The 21,062-nt window shown below is 42.1% G+C and overlaps 1 protein-coding gene across 3 annotated transcripts in view; it reads right to left on the bottom strand.

Annotated features, from left to right (window-relative positions):
- LOC126248053 (protein transport protein Sec16A-like) overlaps positions 1-21,062 on the bottom strand; it is a 252,926-nt gene that overhangs the window by 207,320 nt on the left and 24,544 nt on the right. The gene's annotated exons all lie outside the window — the stretch shown is intronic.

Raw genomic sequence — 21,062 nt, forward strand, 5'->3', positions numbered from 1 at the left:
GGGAAGGTAGCAGCTCGTGTAATCACCTCTCCCTGGGACTGGCCTGTACTAAGGGGGACGTATGAACCCTACCTGTTGAACCGGGGCTGGGAATTAGGCATTACCCAGTCACATGTTACGCATCAGACGTGCGGGCTGGCCTACAGGAGCGCACAGGGAGGAAAAAGAAAAAGAGGAACCTCAAAGGCTGAAGCAGAGGAAGGAGAGGAGAAGCTAAACAATGAAAGGAAAAGGGAACAAAAAATAGTGGTGAGACTGTTCTTATGTCAGTGATGAACATTCCCAGTAACACCCAAGACATGTTCCCCAAGGGAGGGGAAAAAGAATAGCAAGAGGATAGACGCGCAGAACAGAAGGGAAAAGTAGCTGTGAAGCCTGGGGGGTGGGGGGGAGTTGCTGAAAGAGGGCATTAGGTCAGTGGGTGTAGGTGGGCTGTGATGAGGTAGATAGAGATTTAGAGATGAAAATCATGACTACAGAATACAAGTGGACCTAGACAGCAACTGCTTCCAATGTGGAATGAAGGGGAAATCCACATACTGACATCTGTATGGTCCAATGAGCAAATGCCACAGGAAGCCCTCAAAGTGCTGACGCGGTCTGGCATAATTCACAGAATCCATGAAGGATTTGCGAGTGGACATCAGTAAAATGAGATTCCTGGAGAAAGGTACAAGCTGCTGAGTAAAGGAAATAAGGGACTGCAACTCCATTAACTTATGGTAGTACCCATTACAGTTCCATTGAATAAGCAATAAGCACAGAACGGGGATCCAAATGGGAGGTGAATGAGTTGGAGCCAATCATGCTGCTGAGTCACCATCCATCACCAACAAGGACTGGATCACATCCATAAGTAGGATGTCAGACTCAGGTTGTGAGGTGGAAGACGGCACCTCCAGGGGCACCGGAGGGGCCTTTTCCTGAGACTTGTGTGTCTTCTTCTTCTTCTTCTTCTTCTTCTTCTTCTCTTTCATAGGTCCAGGAGAGCAGGGCAAGGAGAGACAGCAGGCTTTTGCAAAATCTGGACCTGAGACAGAGTGGGCGGCCTTGAGGAGCACGGACTGTAGGTCCTTTGCCCAAGCAAGTTGTTGCAGGCCTTCAACCTGGGAGACACCGGGGAGATGAGTCCTGGGTCCTGGGTCCTGGGAGGGAACTGCATCACTGGCAGGCACCAAAAGAGGAGGAGGAGGAGGAGGAGGAGGGGGGGGGTGGACACTTCTCTGGTCGGATAGGGGGAGTGACACCTAGAGGGGAGGCTGTGGGAACTGCAGGGGAGGGGGAGAGGAGAAGGGGTTGGGACTGGCTAAGGAAGAGGGAGGAGGGAGGAGGGGAAAGGACTTATAGAGGCAAAGTTACATGTCATCGACACAGGGTGAAGATGATCATATTTCTGATGAGTTTCACTATAGGATAAATGACCAAGGGACTTACACTCCTGTATCTCCTTTTCCTTCTTATAAACCAGGCAATCTGGTGAGCATGGAAAGAGATGATTGTGACAATTAACACACATGGGAAGAAAAACACAGATACTCCCCTCATGAAGCGGGTGTTCTCATTCACCACAGAGAGGATTCTCCACACAATGGCAGTGGGAAGACAAACATCGCAAAAACCTCATGGGTGCTGGAACATACGGCTTCACATCATACCGATAACACATAATCTTGACCTTCTCCAGGAGGGTATCTCCTTCAAATGACAGATTAAAGGTGCTGGTATCTATCCAACCATCCTTACGACCTTTCTGAACACACCAAACTAAATGAACACCCCATTGTTCCTGATTGGCCTGGAGTTGCTCATCAGTTTGGAGGATGAGGTCTCTATGAAATGGCTCCCTGAACCATATTCAAAGGCTGATGAGGGGTAATGGACCCCAAGATGTCACCAAGATTGTCACAAGCATGAAGGGCTGCAGATTGGGCAGCATAAGAAGTTTTGAGTAATAGCAAACCTGACTACATATTACCAAGAGACTTCACTTCACCACATACACGGTAGCAGAGAAAGTTGTTTCTCAACAAATCGGCGAGCCTGGCTCTCCTCCCCGCATGTAGCCAGGGAAGGGAACAGGGACATAAGGGACTAACCCATAGATAATACCAGAATACCCCATAGAGCATCCCAGAGTGACCCAGAGAGCATCACAGAGTGCCCCAGAGAGCATCACAGAGTGCCCCAGTGAACTAAAACACCAAGAAGAATCGCTTCTCGGCTTTTGGCAAGATCAATGTGTGGTAGTAGATGTAAGACTAAAACACCTCACGAAAGAGCCATGAGCTCCCTGGAGTCATAATATAATTTCCATCTTCACTTGTCGTTTAAGGTTATATGAAAGTACTTTCAAGCCTTATGTTACTGTTCATAATGACCTGTCTCACAATAAGTATTCTGTAGGTGCTTTATTTTGCTGAAATTGTCACAGCAATAAAGACAGAAGTATCTACAGTCAATCATCTTACAATTTTTAGTGACAACTGTGCACGACAGTTCAAAAATAAATATGTTCTGTCAAACATCTGCCATATGACATGGGAATATGGTGTAGAAATGGAGTGGTATTTCTTTGCCAGCTGTCGTGGCAAAGGAGCTCGGGATGGGACTGGTGGCAATGTACAGTGCAGTGTTTTTGGATGGCTGTGAATTCTAGAAGAATTATTGTTTCATCAGCAGATGCTTTCCACACTTACATTAAGAAGCATGTGGAAAGTACCAAAAGTATATATGCCGACAAAGTGAAAATTCTTCCAAAAGAGTTGGCATTTGAGGAAAGATGGGACCATATGTGCTTCATGCCACATACACAGGGCTGGAATCACTTCAGCTTGTACAGCTGGAAGCATTTCTTCATATCTAAAAGTATCTCAGTCAGAAGAAAAGAAAGATGGTATTTCTGCTCTGGAAGTTGAACAACTAAGTGAAAGTACAAGGCTTCACTACAACCAAGTCTATTCTGATTGTGAAGAAGAGTCAGGCAAAGTAAAGTGGGAAAGAAGAGAATGAAGGATTGTTTGTTTTAGTTCACATTGCTGCTTAAAGTAGCAAAGATAATTTTAAGAATTTAAGTAATATAAATACATTGGTGTATGCCAAAGTGCTGTGAATGAAGAAAGTGATGTGAAATTAATGTTTCTGCTATCTTGTGAATGTGATAAAACATTATTTAATCCAAAAGAAAATGATGTTTCCTACATAAAATTAAGTAATATAATGGCTAAATTACCTATGCCAAATATTAAAATGATAGGAGGAAGAGATTCTATGAGTTTTGCAAAAATATTGATGTCTCAGAAAAAGAGGTTTAATACAACTTTATTGCTCTCAGAACTTTGAAAAATGTAATTTTGTTTCTTCTAGAACACCTACTCAATAACGTTAATGTTGAAAAAATCCTCAGTTACAGTTCAGAATGTAAATGAGTCTAGAATTCATAAGGATGATGTAGTATGTAACACCCAATACATTAAATATTAAAATTACTTGCACTGCAATAAAGACTAAATCCGTTTGTTCTTTACTCGTACCTCAGAATTTTATAATCAAGACTGAAGTTCAAATCTCACAGGATTTTTAACTTCTTTGCCCTGATGTTGTTGAAGTCCACTTTAAGTAAGACCCATTAGACGACTTTCTCCACGGAAAATATGAAGCCAGTTCTACTTACTCATGTAATGTCTATTACTCGTCTTATTTTAAATGTGAACATTTTGGGCTTTTCATGCTTATAAATTTAACACCCACTACAATTGAATGCCTGTTTGATGATTTTTTTCCTGATTTTTTGCCAAGGATACGATATACCAAACCACTCCTACAAACCACAGTGCCTGCTTTTCTGGGTATTTGAAAGCTTTCAACCATTTCTGCAATAATGGCCTTATACATAAAGTGAACAATACTGCAATCACCCCCAGAGTAATACATCTCATACCTCACGGACAGGGCAGAAAACCAACACTGCATGGTATCACCTACAGACAGCACAAAAGCCTCTCACATGGAGAAAGCATAAAACCCGTCCAGCCATCCTTTCATCAAAGTGCAGAAAGGGCAGGGTTTGAAAGGGGGAGACGACAAGGATGTGGGCCAGCATCGGCAAAGCACATGGGAAGGGGGAAAGGGGGAGGGGGTTATTGCACAGAAGGAAAGGCTAAAATCATGACAAATATGATGTCGGCATAAGACAATGGACTCCTTTCAGGACAAATGGTAGGAGAATGGCCACAAAGGAGTGGGTTCATTGCTGGTATGCAGTTTGTTGGAGGAAGGTGTAGCTCCCCTGCTCCAGTTGGGATGAATCGCCAGTCTCATCTGTGCTCCCAAATCAGTGCCCAGTATCCCCATTACCAATGTTGGCCATGTGGCTGCTTTGTTGATTAAACAGTCAACTAGTTCATTGACTGGGATACCCAAATGACTCAAGATCTAGAGGAAAATGACTGAAGGCGCAATACAGCTGAGGTCACATAGAAGGTCATGGATAGCGGATACTGTCTGCTGGTAAATGTAACATAGGTCAATAGCCTGCAGACTGCTCATATAATCACAGAATTCCACAAAATGGTTGTTAGTTTTCTTCTTGATCAAATGGAGACCTCTAGCAAAAGCCACCAGTTCCACTGCAAAGCCAATACAGGACTCTGGTATAGTATTATTCCCGGCCTTTAGAACATATGAAAGCACATCAGTATTACTGATTTCAGGACCTTAGCTTTGCTGATGGATTTGATGGAAGCTAAGTCAGGAAACAATAGTGACAACTGAGATTTTAGGCACTTAAAATAGTCTAACATGGCTTGGGGAATGTGTACACACCTAAGAGGATAGTGAGGGGAGGAGAAAGGGGGGAGGGGGAGGGGGGTGGAGGCACATGGAATTACAACAAAGGTACAATGGGTCTAAAACAAAATCCACAGCGGCAAATTGGGTCTACGGTAGTTTGAAGGTAATATGGGTGCTGAGCAAAGTGCTATCATTTGGGCACTAGGCAGACAGCTGGGCAGGATGCACACATACTCAACACGAACACACTTACAAATGATTTCCAGCCATGAAAACTAAGAAATTGATAGATGACAGCAATGAGTTGACACTTTAACAGTAGCCTGGCACTGCAGGCGAATGATTACAGCAAAGTGCACCAGTACCGAACAAGACGGTCATAACATTCCTCCCCCTCTCACTATATTTTCAGTGCACATTTAGCAGTCACAAATTTAATCTAGGTCACTGACAATTATTTAGCTGGGGGTGGAGAAGATACATGCAGGTGAGCAAGGGAAGGTTAAAAGCTGTCACTGACTGCTCACTACCTATCTCATAAGCCTGTTTCGATCTTTTGGTATACCACATTTAATCCAATCTAAGCCGCACTCGAATCTAAGCCGCACCTGAAAAATGAGACTCGAAATCAAGGAAAAAAAATTTCCCCGAATCTAAGCCGCACCTGAAATTTGAGACTCGAAATTCAAGGGAGAGAAAAAGTTTTAGGCCGCACCTCCAAATCGAAACAACGTTGGTCCATTGTAATACGAGACACAATTTAGGTCGAATGAATGACAATACAGCTGCAGTAGTTTGGTTAGAGTCGTAAGCTTAGCAGTTAAGCTTTGCCAGGTAGCCTTTGCTATGCGTCAGGCACTCTGTCCGTATTTATACGGGTACCCTTCCTTTTTCACGTGCTTCGTCTGGTTCTAATCAATTGCTTATTTTTCTTAGATCTGATAAGTGCTGTTCTCTTTGTTATAGGTGTTACATCACTAAGCTGAAAATGCATTATTGTACTGTGTCACGCATTGTTTGTCGCATTCTGATAATGTCTGTTTACGACCTGTCGTCGTTCGTGGCATGGCCTGCTTTTGTGCGCGCTACCATGGCTTACGATTTAAAAAAAAAAAAAAAAAAAAAAAAAAAAAAAAAAAAAAAAAAAAAAAAAAAAAAAAAGAGAGAGAGAGAGAGAGAGAGAGAGAGAGAGAGGAATTGCCTCATTAGCGAAACAATGGCAAGAGTCTGCTATTTGTTGTTACTTACACTGCTGCTTTCTTTGATAATGATCAACAAGAACCAAATAATAGACTGTGTATGATAGAAGATGTTCTGAATGAGAGTTTAGCTAAAATTTTTCGCTGTTTGAAAATCTTTGCAGACGCCTCTTTTGTACATTACATTCTGCACAGAAATTAGAGTCATCTTAGATTTAAAAATCTAGTCAATTGCTGTGCTTCATTTCTGACTGTATCACTATTAGGCATAAGAATAATACAAATATAAAAATGACACAATATGTATATTCTTCCGCATTTGCTGTTATCTCACACTAGTTTCGTAGTTTATTACGCAGACAGGATTTAAATGAGATAGCAGCAAACACGAAAGAATACATGGCAAAATGTTTGTATTCGTATTATTCGTATGGTGAAGAGAATACTGCATGTGATTCACAATTCATGAAAGTTCCTATTAGCAACCATCTCTTCTCACAGGTAGGAAAAAATTCAGAACGTAAAGTTGGACATATTGACAAATATCCCAAACAGTCTTGCCAGTAGGATTTTCATAGTACATTGAAATGCTGCTACATTCGAAGATGAACAATACGGAATTTGTATTTACTTCGTTGGATAATGTATGAAAATGCAGTGGTCGAAACTTGGGGCAGACTGACTCAGAGGTTTTGGCACCAGTATTTATTTTTGTGCCTGCAAAGCATGCCTGTGTAGCGCTACATATGTTCGACGGCAGAAGTTAGTTGTGGCAGTACCTACCAACATTTTTCAGAACTTCCGCTTACTTTGCACTCGATTCTAAGCCGCAGGTGGTTTTTTGGATTACAAAAACCGGAAATAAAGTGCGGCTTAGATTCGAGTAAATACGGTAGTTGGCAACATCTTACACCAGAATATAATAGATAGTATAATCTCCTAGGCTATTGTTAATAATTAATAAGTACTTGCTATTTAAGTCCTTGTTCATCAGACAACAATTTCAACCTACCAGTACTTCCATTCGCCCTCACACTCATCGCTGCCTACAAACATTCTGGTTATCACCACTGCTGAATGTTTCATGAAATTTACTAATACTGGATCTCAAATCAAATACCATTTTGGACAAGTACCATTCATCATCAGGCATGTGTAGCTACTAATATGAAACACTTGAGCTGCTAACTTCAGACACTTCCGCTTCTTGCCTTCTTTGAAACGTTGAGCCCATATACCTGCCACCCCTCCGCCCTGCATTCCTAGCCAGAAAACTGCCTGCCTCCCTTTGAGCCACTAGCCATTCACCCCCATTCCCTCTCCCTCCCTCTTACCTCCCTCTCCCTCTACCCACCCCATCTGACACTAACCCACCACAATCAGAGAGAGTATGCATTTTTTACTCTTACTCGTCAAAGGATAACTCTGAAAGTTAGCAAGTTTTCTTTATTTCGTGTGCCCTTGTCGACAACTAAACACTTCTGTTTTCTGAGAGTGGTCTTCTTGAATCCAAAAGTATTTACAGATGTGTAACAAAGTAATAAAAGATCCACTGAATTGTTGTAATACAACTGAAATAAATCTGGGTCACAGTAAAATGATAAACTCCATCTTGATCAATACAATGACTTCAAAATAATTTATTTAGAAATAAAGCCATTTCCTTATCGTATGCTTTGCGACAGCTCATTTAATGAGGATTTAGTCTGAAGATATAAAGTGGTCAAAATAAATGTCGCATATTTCTTTACTGTCAATACCCTTTGATTCTTTTAAAAAAACACAATCCTTACAGAAGATTCCACAACGAACACTACAGTTTCTTCTCGCTGTCTTCTTGCATAAAACACTGTTTATGAACCAACTGGCCCTCATAACTGGAGTCACTTCTGAATGTTGTTAGGTATACTCCTTACCAAATTGTTCAGTTAAGCCTGCAGGATATTGTCCCCCTCCTCCACAGCAGCCTCTGTGAGGCCCTGTAAAGTCTCCGGTGGGACAGGGCAATTGCAAAAAGCTTATTTTGGCATGGTTCATGCACTCTAGATGCAGTTCAAATTTGGACAATATGGAGGCAGTTTCATGCAACTAATTCTATGCTCCACTAGGAAGGTGTTCACAATATTGTGATGATTGTCATCCCTCAGCATGAAACCCACTCCAATACATTCATGAATCTAGCCACAATGTGTGTAAGGATGTCATCCCAATACTTTACACCTCTCATCCTCCCATTTATTGGCACAAGGGCTGTCCTGCAGCCATATACGATTCCACCCCAAAAGATGTCTGAACTGTCTTTTGTTTCTCGATTTGTTTTAGAGCACAAAAACAAATGAGGTCATAAGTGCCCATGTCATAACCTTAGACTATCAAGCAGTTTTGTTTTGTTTTAGGGTGCAAAAACAACTAAGGTTATATGGACACTTCAGAACAGTAGAACATGAAGACGAAAAAGGAGTTAAAAGTGACTACACATTAAGATCAATTGATGGTAGGAGAGACAGCTGAAATCAAGGGCTTTCTCTTGGAGAAAGGGCCACAAAATATGCTGCAGTGACAGTGAAGGTCTCAAACCAAAGATTAAATGTCCTTCGTCATACTACTACGACATATAAAACTTAAAATGTTGTTGACAGCCCATGCACCGTTTGCTAAAATGGCCAATAACACAGATGGCAAACATACATTAGAACATGTTGTTGTTGTGGTCTTCAGTCCTGAGACTGGTTTGATGCAGCTCTCCATGCTACTCTATCCTGTGCAAGCTTCTTCATCTCCCAGTACCTACTGCAACCTACATCCTTCTGAATCTGCTTAGTATATTGATTTCTTGGTCTCCCTCTACTATTTTTACCCTCCACGCTGCCCTCCAATGCTAAATTTGTGATCCCTTGATGCCTCAAAACATGTCCTACCAACCGATCCCTTCTTCTAGTCAAGTTGTGCCACAATCTTCTCTTCTCCCCAATCCTATTCAATACCTCCTCATTAGTTACGTGATCTACCCACCTTATCTTCAGCATTCTTCTGTAGCACCACATTTCGAAAGCTTCTATTCTCTTCTTGTCCAAACTGGTTATCATCCATGTTTCACTTCCATACATGGCTACACTCCATACAAATACTTTCAGAAACGACTTCCTGACACTTAAATCTATACTCGATGTTAACAAATTTCTCTTCTTCAGAAACGATTTCCTTGCCATCGCCAGTCTACATTTTATATCCTCTCTACTTCGACCATCATCAGTTATTTTGCTCCCTAAATAGCAAAACTCCTTTACTACTTTAAGTGTCTCATTTACTAATCTAATCCCCTCAGCATCATCCGATTTAATTTGACTACATTCCATTATCCTCGTTTTGCTTTTGTTGATGTTCATCTTATATCCTCCTTTCAAGACACTGTCCATTCCGTTCAACTGCTCTTCCAAGTCCTTTGCTGTCTCTGAAAGAATTACAATGTCATCGGCGAACCTCAAAGTTTTTACTTCTTCTCCATGAATTTTAATACCTACTCCGAATTTTTCTTTTGTTTCCTTTACTGCTTGCTCAATATCCAGATTGAATAACATCGGGGAGAGGCTACAACCCTGTCTCACTCCCTTCCCAACCACTGCTTCCCTTTCATACCCCCCGACTCTTATAACTGCCATCTGGTTTCTGTACAAATTGTAAATAGCCTTTCGCTCCCTGTATTTTACCCCTGCCACCTTCAGAATTTGAAAGAGAGTATTCCAGTTAACGTTGTCAAAAGCTTTCTCTAAGTCTACAAATGCTAGAAACGTAGGTTTGCCTTTTCTTAATCTTTCTTCTAAGATAAGTCGTAAGGTTAGTATTGCCTCACGTGTTCCAACATTTCTACGGAATCCAAACTGATCTTCCCCGAGGTCCACTTCTACCAGTTTTTCCATTCGTCTGTAAAGAATTTGCGTTAGTATTTTGCAGCTGTGACTTATTAAACTGATAGTTCGGTAATTTTCACATCTGTCAACACCTGCTTTCTTTGGGATTGGAATTATTATATTCTTCCTGAAGTCTGTGGGTATTTCGCCTGTCTCATACATCTTGCTCACCAGATGGTAGAGTTTTGTCATGACTGGCTCCCCCAAGGCCATCAGTAGTTCTAATGGAATGTTGTCTACTCCTGGGGTCTTGTTTCAACTCAGGTCTTTCAGTGCTCTGGCAAACTCTTCACGCAGTGTCGTATCTCCCATTTTATCTTCATGTACATCCTCTTCCATTTCCATAATATTGTCCTCAAGTACATCGCCCTTGTATAAACCCTCTATATACTCCTTCCACCTTTCTGCCTTCCCTTCTTTGCTTAGAACTGGGTTGCCATCTGAGCTCTTGATATTCATACAAGTGGTTCTCTTCTCTCCAAAGGTCTCTTTAATTTTCCTGTAGGCAGTATCTATCTTACCCTTAGTGAGACAAGCCTCTACATCCTTACGTTTGTCCTCTAGCCATCCCTGCTTAGCCATTTTGCACTTCCTGTTGATCTCATTTCTGAGACGTTTGTATTCCTTTTTGCCTGCTTATTTACTGCATTTTTATATTTTCTCCTTTCATCAATTAAATTCAATATTTCTTCTGTTACCCAAGGATTTCTATTAGCCCTCGTCTTTTTACCTACTTGATCGTCTGCTGCCTTCACTACTTCATCCCTCAGAGCTACCCATTCTTCTTCTACTGTATTTCTTTCCCCCATTCCTGTCAATTGTTCCCTTATGCTCTCCCTGAAACTCTCTACAACCTCTGGTTCTTTCAGTTTATCCAGGTCCCATCTCCTTAAATTCCCACCTTTTTGCAGTTTCTTCAGTTTCAATCGGCAGTTCATAACCAATAGATTGTGGTCAGAATCCACATCTGCCCCTGGAAATGTCTTACAATTTAAAACCTGGTTCCTAAATCTCTGTCTTACCATTATACACTCCTGGAAATGGAAAAAAGAACACATTGACACCGGTGTGTCAGACCCACCATACTTGCTCCGGACACTGCGAGAGGGCTGTACAAGCAATGATCACACGCACGGCACAGCGGACACACCAGGAACCGCGGTGTTGGCCGTCGAATGGCGCTAGCTGCGCAGCATTTGTGCACCGCCGCCGTCAGTGTCAGCCAGTTTGCCGTGGCATACGGAGCTCCATCGCAGTCTTTAACACTGGTAGCATGCCGCGACAGCGTGGACGTGAACCGTATGTGCAGTTGACGGACTTTGAGCGAGGGCGTATAGTGGGCATGCGGGAGGCCGGGTGGACGTACCGCCGAACTGCTCAACACGTGGGGCGTGAGGTCTCCACAGTACATCGATGTTGTCGCCAGTGGTCGGCGGAAGGTGCACGTGCCCGTCGACCTGGGACCGGACCGCAGCGACGCACGGATGCACGCCACGACCGTAGGATCCTACGCAGTGCCGTAGGGGACCGCACCGCCACTTCCCAGCAAATTAGGGACACTGTTGCTCCTGGGGTATCGGCGAGGACCATTCGCAACCGTCTCCATGAAGCTGGGCTACGGTCCCGCACACCGTTAGGCCGTCGCCCGCTCACGCCCCAACATCGTGCAGCCCGCCTCCAGTGGTGTCGCGACAGGCGTGAATGGAGGGACGAATGGAGACGTGTCGTCTTCAGCGATGAGAGTCGCTTCTGCCTTGGTGCCAATGATGGTCGTATGTGTGTTTGGCGCCGTGCAGGTGAGCGCCACAATCAGGACTGCATACGACCGAGGCACACAGGGCCGACACCCGGCATCATGGTGTGGGGAGCGATCTCCTACACTGGCCGTACACCACTGGTGATCGTCGAGGGGACACTGAATAGTGCACGGTACATCCAAACCGTCATCGAACCCATCGTTCTACCATTCCTAGACCGGCAAGGGAACTTGCTGTTCCAACAGGACAATGCACGTCCGCATGTATCCCGTGCCACCCAACGTGCTCTAGAAGGTGTAAGTCAACTACCCTGGCCAGCACGATCTCCGGATCTGTCCCCCATTGAGCATGTTTGGGGCTGGATGAAGCGTCGTCTCACGCGGTCTGCACGTCCAGCACGAACGCTGGTCCAACTGAGGCGCCAGGTGGAAATGGCATGGCAAGCCGTTCCACAGGACTACATCCAGCATCTCTACGATCGTCTCCATGGGAGAATAGCAGCCTGCATTGCTGAGAAAGGTGGATATACACTGTACTAGTGCCGACATTGTGCATGCTCTGTTGCCTGTGTCTATGTGCCTGTGGTTCTGTCAGTGTGATCATGTGATGTATCTGACCCCAGGAATGTGTCAATAAAGTTTCCCCTTCCTGGGACAATGAATTCACGGTGTTCTTATTTCAATTTCCAGGAGTGTATAATCTATCTGATACCTTTTAGTATCTCCAGGATTCTTCCAGGTATACAACCTTCTTTTATGATTCTTGAACCAAGTGTTAGCTATGATTAAGTTATGCTCTGTGCAAAATTCTACAAGGCGGCTTCCTCTTTCATTTCTTCCCCCCAATCCATATTCACCTACTATGTTTCCTTCTCTCCCTTTTCCTACTGACGAATTCCAGTCACCCATGACTATTAAATTTTCGTCTCCCTTCACTACCTGAATGATTTCTTTTATCTCGTCATACATTTCATCTATTTCTTCATCATCTGCAGAGCTAGTTGGCATATAAACTTGTACTACTGTAGTAGGCGTGGGCTTTGTGTCTATCTTGGCCACAATAATGCGTTCACTATGCTGTTTGTAGTAGCTAACCCGCACTCCTATTTTTTTTATTCATTATTAAACCTACTCCTGCATTACCCCTATTTGATTTTGTATTTATAACCCTGTAATCACCTGACCAAAAGTCTTGTTCCTCCTGCCACCGAACTTCACTAACTCCCACTATATCTAACTTTAACCTATCCATTTCCCTTTTTAAATTTTCTAACCTACCTGCCCGATTAAGGGATCTGACATTCCATGCTCCGATCCGTAGAATGCCAGTTTTCTTTCTCCTGATGACGACGAACGTAAGTGGTTAAAAAAAAAAGGGCATTCAGTCAGGCAGTGGCAAACCGTCAAAAGCTGATGATAATAAGCACAAAGTGGTGATGGATCACAACTTAACACATGGCGATAGCTAAAATGACAATGTCCAATTGAAATCTGGCTAAAATGATCTCCTCACGGCAAGAGGGCCAAGAGGTGGTCAGCCAAGCCACTGGGAGAGGTTTAATTCACCGGAGCTTGTTTCCATGAAGAAAAGAAAATGGTGATGCCAAAGTAACACCACCTATTGACAATCAGCAACATGGAGACCATCTGATGGAATGGAAGAGCTAGCGGACCGTGGTAGGACTGCAACCTCGGCAGCAGCGTCGGCAGCAGCGTCGGCAGCCTCATTTCCCGAGAGGCCGACGTGACCAGGAACCCATGTAAATATCGCAGTGACTCCCACAAGCAAAAAGCCTGTGTCACTGGATGTACTGAGTGACCTGATACACAGCAAAGAGTTCTGCTGTAAATACTGAGCAGTGTTCTGAAAGCTGATACTGAAAATGGTCAATGCCAATGACAAAGGCATACCCAACACCACAGTCAGTTTAGAGCCATCAGTGTACATGAATATGCTATCACTAGAAGTCGCATGTGAAGGCCGAGAAACTTACTGCAGAAAATTGAATTCAAAGTAGTTTCCTTAGGAAGAGAACAAAGTCAAAGATGAACATAGGCCACTGCATGAAGCTAAGGTGGTGAAGGATTCACATCCATCGGGGGTGTGGCAAGCAGTGTGAAGTTAAGTTGCCGGAGTAAGAGCCGAAAGCGGACTCTGGGAGGTAACAGAGGAGAGAGAAGAGGGACATGTGCCATACTGGTGGTCAAGCGAGTCATCAAAACAGGAGGCATAGGACGGGTGGCCAGGCACAGCAGACAAATGGCACGTGTATCTGCTGAGGAGAACGTCACGCTGGTATGACACTGGTAGTTCAGCAGCTTCTGCTTAGAGACTCTCAACAAGGCTAGTATAAAAAGCTCCAGCGGCCAAACATATTCCACGATGGTGGATTTTATTAAGATGGGCAGACATGCAGACGAATGAACACCCATTGTCTAGTTTTGAATGGACAAAGGATCAGTACAAAATGAGAGAGGTCATCCAATCCGCTCCCCAGGAAGTACCACGTAGGACACTGAGGGACTGGGTGCAGCAGGCTGCCAGGCAAGACATGTGGTAAAACAAAGAATGTTTCCTATCAAGCACGAACCCCAGGAATTTTGTAGTCTCAGCGAATGGAAGAACAACAGGCCCAAGATGTAAAGATGGTGGAAGAAACCCACAGTGCCACCAGAAATTCATACAAATGGCTTTGTCAGAGGAAAAGTGAAAGCCATTGTCGATGCTCCATATGCTCCATGAATAGACACAATCGAGACATTGCTGAAGACTCTACTCAAGGAGACAAGTCTGTGGAAAATTGCAATAGACTGCAAAGTCGTCGTCGACCAAAAGGGAACTAGAAATGCCTGGTGAGAGACAGGTCGTAATAGGTTTAATGGCTATAACAAAGAGGATGATGCTCAGGATGGAGTCTTGAGGCATCCCATTCTCCAGGATAAAGGTGTCCGACTAGACTGAACCAACAAGTGCCTTAACAACTCTGTCTTTCAAAAATTCCTGGAGGAAATGGGGCAGGTGGCCTCGGAAGTTCCATGTGTGCAGAGAATGAAGGATACCAGTCCTCCAGCAGAACAGCACAAGGACAGACATGCAGCATGGAAAGCTGCAAAGGCTGGAGCCTTGTTTCGTGCCCATGCGACACTGGCACCTCTCTGAATCCAGTTTAGAGGACTATTACTGGGAGTTCTTTTGGCACTTGATCCCTGCTCATGGAGCCTATTTCATACCATTTGTGTTGACAAATGCACTCAGATATCAGTCCTGCACACATGTTCTTCAACTGATCCTACCACTAGAAATTTGTTCCAGATTCTAGAGAAATCACTGACATTCACTGCAACTTCCACCTGTCTCATTCCCTGCTCCATTAGAGTGACTATATGGAGCCTCTGATCACATGTCATTGTTGTCCAAACCATCCTTAAGCAACACAAGCCTCATAATGAGGCACAACACAGGTACTGCTACATTTACAGGTGATATGTTTGTCACAGATCCCAAATAGTGCCCTCTCCTCATGGCAAAATCCTGGACTGTTTTTGCTAGAATTACTTTACAAAGAAATCAATGTGTTGATATCTTAACTTATTTCTGGATCACAACATTCAATATAAAAGTTTCAGCAATATGCAACATTTATTTTGACCATCATCAGTAAGTTCCATTCCGGTCACACTTCGGTTAAATTGGGAAACTTTCTACCTTGACAGCAATGAGAATGAACTTTCTACCTTGACAGCAATGAGAATGTTCACTCCACATAATCATCTCTGGCAAAGGAATGGGAATGGTGCATACTGTGCTATGTCTCTGCAAGCCGCAAGGCCAGCTTATTTTGCACGTGGGAACACCTTCCCTTGGAATGCCAATACAGCAAAGCTGTTCTGTTCTCAGCAATGTCTGCCATGATGCCAGTGCCTCTTCTGGATTTGTTATGGAACTATAGCAGCTTTGGGAACTCTGGGGCAATTTGCTAACACTGAAAGGATGTGTATTGGCAGCTGCCAAGTGTTACTTTGTGATTAAAAGTTGTAGTGGATGATTTCCGAGCCACAGTTATAACAGGACATTCATCTGGGAGGAGCAGATGAGGTGGTGGGATAGAAGGAAACCAAGTGACCAATGGGAGCATATCTCTATCAAAAAAGGGAAGAGGCCAAGAATGTGTCCTGGGGCACGGGAGCAGGAAAGCAGCTGACACAGTCAGGATTAAGCTAGGGTTGGGGCTCAGAGTGAAGGGGAAGTGAGAACTGTGGTGAGAGGCATGAGGTGTGAGAATCAGTTTGAAGAGGTTGGCAGTTTGACCTGGACCAGCAAAAAGTGGATAGACACAATGGTCACTGTGAAAGGTGAAGTGCCAAAGGAAACTTCCTATAGTTTGTTTACAGGTGGTAGCAAATAATTTATTACGTAGAAGATTGGAGGACACATAACTAGCTAACAACAATGACCTGGAATGGTGTTACTGAAGCTAAATTAAACCTTATGTGTCAATATGTAAAAATATAGAAATGTTAATTAAAGGAGATGAACAGGGTGTATACGCGGACAAGGAAAAAAAATTCCCAGATTTTTCCTGGATTTCCGGGTTAAAAATATACTTTCTTCTAGGTGAAAATACACTTTTTCCGTGTTAAGTGACAGTATACTTAGCCTCAGAACTGTAAAACATATCAATCCTTTGAATAGTTATTGTTTTATACATCAGCGTAGAATTTCTCAGCACTTTAGAAAATGAAACTCAGGGGGGAAAAACACGTTTTGGAAAGATCTTTGATGTGTAGCAACATGTATGCTGTGTATTTTTGTATTACAAAAGTATAAATTCGAATTCTACCAAACACCGCATGTTACTTTCCAAAGCATTGAAATCGAAATTGTGATGCGCTTTAGTAAGCAAGTCATAGCTCATGTCACGTGACCTCGCAAGCCGATGACAGCGGATATTTAGAGCATAGGACACATGATATAGTCAGCCAATAGCAACACCACTGTTAAGTAGTGCAAACACAAACAGGGAAAGTTAATGGTTTAAATTAATATATATAGTGTTGCTACAAGAAAAGTAAAGCTTTCACATATAATATTAATCTCAAAGATTAATAAGCTGCAAGAGAATCTAAGCTTTCACATATAATGTTGATCTTTCTTGCGTGTGTTACACTTTTAAGATATATCACACAAATGTGCCAGTAAAATTTTTAATAACGATATAAATTTCTGATCTCCTACGCTCGAAATTCATCTAAATGGCTCATCATCAAAGAGTTGACTTTTCAATAAGAAATGCTCTGTAATTTAAGAAATTCATTGTACATTCTCGCACACAGTTCAACTTTCATACAAGGAAATTTACTTTGAAAGCAACGCTTTTCAAACCACCATTCACAATAATTTCTCGTTACCTGTTAGGAATAGGTTCATTTCAGCAGTCGGCAGAGAGCGTCAGATAACATGTGTCACCACACTTGCACAGCTACGATGACACAGGAAGCCCGTATGTTCGTATGTGTAAAACATTAAAAGATTTTACATTATGTCATAAAAGAAACATGAGATCAGATGATACTCCAAGAGCATTGGAATTTCGTGAACCATACTAAAATGCATAATTCGGCATAAAGTGCACATTTGTACATGTAGATTCCTGATGAAGTAGGCCTCGACCTGATATTAAGCTTTTCAGTGTGGTTTTTGGAATGTAAATTTTCTTGGAGTACCAGTACTGTATTATCTCATGTATGGTTCTTTATTATGGTATAAAGCTACAAGTGTTAGAAGATGAAAACATGTACCTGAAATGCAACGCACAGTTTAAACTAGCCAATAGTGTGGAAACAGCAAAATCACTAAATGTAAACACAGATCACGTCGAGACTACCCATCTCTCCACTATAACTCAGACTGCTCTGCACATCAGCCACACATCTACAATATTTCCAAACCGGGGCAATACTAGGTAGTGGCATCTAATCTCGCAACAATTGTAACACACAAATAAATGAGACTGTCTTGGCACAAATGGTCATTTTTTTTTAACATGACATAATATAATTCACGAAATACCAATATCAGATGCCTATTAGGCCTACTACAAGCAGAAAGCTTTATGTTAGGAAACAGTTTCACATTTCATTCGTATGCTCCAGTTTCTCAAGCACGAGATCGAATAATAGTAGTACAAAATTTTTATATAAATTTGGAATCGCCATATTCTTCCATAATTTGTGCGAGGTTCCCATTGCTTCTCCTTCCTCGTTCTAACAAACAATCTCGTCATCACTAATTCTGTAACTATTCCTGTCATTGTCAAAACTTATTCTCTGGTTAAGTTCACTAACCCTGCCGGAATCGCTGGTTTAGTTATGCCACGATTATTCTCCGGTTAGGCGGTATTACATGTTCGTACACTGCGTTTTCCACGCTGCTCCCAGAATAGAAACTTCTGCGGCTGCTAGCCAGGGACTGTACAACTGGCCCTTACTAGTGTAGCGATCTGACCAAAATTTTTCTGTCAAAATTTCATTTTCTTGGATGCACCAAGAAGATAATATGTAATCTTTCTTACTTGTTATTCCTATTAGTCGTTTATTTCCACTCTGGTAGTCTAAATCTATGGATTTCACTAGTAATTATAACAATGCTGATTATTTGCAAACCTGGTCGACTACATAGACAAACAATCATCAGCATTTATCCATTCGGCTTTATTCCACTCAGCTCGTATAGCCCCATCCCCTTTTGTCTGTAGAAAAGTTTATTTCTAGATGCTACGAGGATTCCCCTGGCAGAGACATGACATACACTACGCACGCATACAAAAATCAACTTATGATTAATTCAGAAATCAACTTAGAATGTGTTCAAAAACCAACAGGGCTGTGTTTAAAATCATATGAATAATTGAAAGACCAACGTGGTCTGGATGGTAGGTGCTTTTTGAAACAAGGTTTTTTCGCCTCAAGAACAGGAATTAGGCAACCCCCCCCCCCAAAAAAAATTGCCGCCCGAGTCAGATGCCCTGATACCCCCGCCCCCCTTGATCCCAGCCTGTTGCGCATGCATGAATCTGGCAGCTTGGGCACACCAGTAAAATTTTCCGGGTAGCATCTGTCTGCTAGCTGTTACTGCTTACACCGCCTACAGACACATTTCTGTAGCCAGAAGTGGCAGAATGTACTAGCCATACGTAACTCAACTGCACATGTGCATGAGACCAATAGTAACTGCTCTAACGAATCTAATGTAAACAGTTGTGACGTCACGCTCATCAGAGGCCATTTGTTGTTATGAAGGATTGGCATAGTCTTCCTAAAGCCTTTGACACATTTTGGAGTTGGCAGACACTTATATGAGCACTGTGTATTATTGTTGTATAAGGCGCATTTTATTTGGAATTTAAGTTTTATTTTCGTTTCTTTCTCTCATTCACGTTTTATTGCTGCAGTATTATTCCGCAGTAGCGGGATATAGTAATATCCTTTGTTAGAGTATCGGTTCTTACCAGTCAAAATTTTAAAAATTTAACTGAAAACTAAAACAATGAAAAGTTCCTGGCATTCTAAAAAATTCACGGATTTTTCCTGGTTTTCTCCCAGATGAAAAAATTCCTAGGTTTTTCCCGGATCTCCCGATTGTCCCAGGTCATACACACCCTGATGAATAAAACTGTTTCACTTTTCGTTTATATCACCATGTCCTTTTAACAATTAGTCTTTTCACCTTTAAGTGCTTTTAGTCACTGTGTCATCATTTCTTTCCCAGTGTCCGCTTTAATCTTTGTGTGTGACAATTTTAGTTTGTTTACAGTTGTCAGTCTGTCAGCACATTCAATTATCTTTATGAATGGAAGGTAGGTCTTCACAGCTATCAGAGGGGTCTTCAATTCTAATTTAAAATAAATTACTTGTCTCAGGGGGTGAAACTTTTATAGTGAGTCTGGCGACCCAATCGACGGAAGCTGTAGGGGCTGGTGGGGCGCTGAAAGAAGCAGCTTAGCATAACTAACTGTATTTATGTAGCTCATGAAGAGGTGATACATCACAGCTTGTACTTTATGTTAAAAGAAAGTAGTTTTAACCATCACTCAGATGAAAACTACTAGAGTTATTGTTTGCCTTTACACAAATAACTCAAAATTATTTACGCCCCACACAAAGGCAGTTCTTTACCAACTATTAATTTGCAATGCAACCATCAACTTACAGTAACGAAAACAATGAAATAATTAGTTTAGTAATCATCTCTCTCTCTCTCTCTCTGTGTGTGTGTGTGTGTTGTGGTGTGTTGTGTTGTGTTGTGTGTGTGTGTGTGTTAAACCTAATTTGCATGAGGTATGGCAATACTTGTTTCACAAATCTGTTTTTGAAAGGACTGTATGACATTTTGCAATGTTTATTTTCAACATTTGTTCCTAAAGAATAGTAAGTTTACTTTGAAGAATAAAGGCCATGTCTGCTGATCCTGCATGAGTGACAATAAGGTGACATCCTTTATCCACAAAAAGTTTTCACATCACCAAGCGTGTCCCTCATATTCTATCACACTGATGACATATGGTTCAGGTTTACACATATTTTGACAATGTAACAAATGCAGGTTGTTTCACATCTTAGATCTCTTGTATTATTCTACGCAGCCACTATATCACTCCTTTCCATACATAATTTCCTCCCATCTACTATTTTAAGATACCTGAAGCCCATGTCCATTAATATTTGTAATATTGAACATAATTCATATGTGAAGCTGTATTCTGTAGCAATGTATTTGGTTATATAATACATGTGGAATATTGAGTAATGGAAAACATATTTAGCAAACTCATCTAGGTTGCCTATGACTTTCTCATGATTGCATCACTTCTGTGATGATTAGTGGATAAGCATCCACTGGGTTGAAAAGATATGTTCTCTTTACTGAACATCCACTGCATGACTTTCACATCAGTCCTACATCATAAGCATCAGCTGCTCCTATCTGGCAATTTGAAGAAATTATACACTTGGAACGCTACAACTTTTTAGTGTAAAACTTGGTATTTTTCTTTCCCATCAAATACAACAAATACTACAAGGACAAATATAGCAGTCACCAAGCATGCATAAAAGTGAAAGTAACAACTGCATGTTCATAGCAAGTTCAGTTATGTATGAAAGAGGGAGAAACAGCAGAATGATGCTACTGGCTGCAGTGTCACATGATATAGTCTCTTGCTAGTGTGCATCTTCCCACCACCCACCTCCTTAGCTGCAGGGGACTAACAGTTGAAAAGCCAGTGGTGTTATCAAACCACATACCCAGCATCCGTAGTCTAGTTGCAACGACAGTGTACCATAAAAGCATACGAGGGTGGTACAATCTGTGCCTCGAGAAGTATGGTTAAGAGAGCAGAGACTACTAAGCTT

This window comes from Schistocerca nitens, chromosome 3, assembly GCF_023898315.1.
Source record: "Schistocerca nitens isolate TAMUIC-IGC-003100 chromosome 3, iqSchNite1.1, whole genome shotgun sequence".
In the NCBI taxonomy this organism is placed as follows: Eukaryota; Metazoa; Arthropoda; class Insecta; order Orthoptera; family Acrididae; genus Schistocerca; species Schistocerca nitens.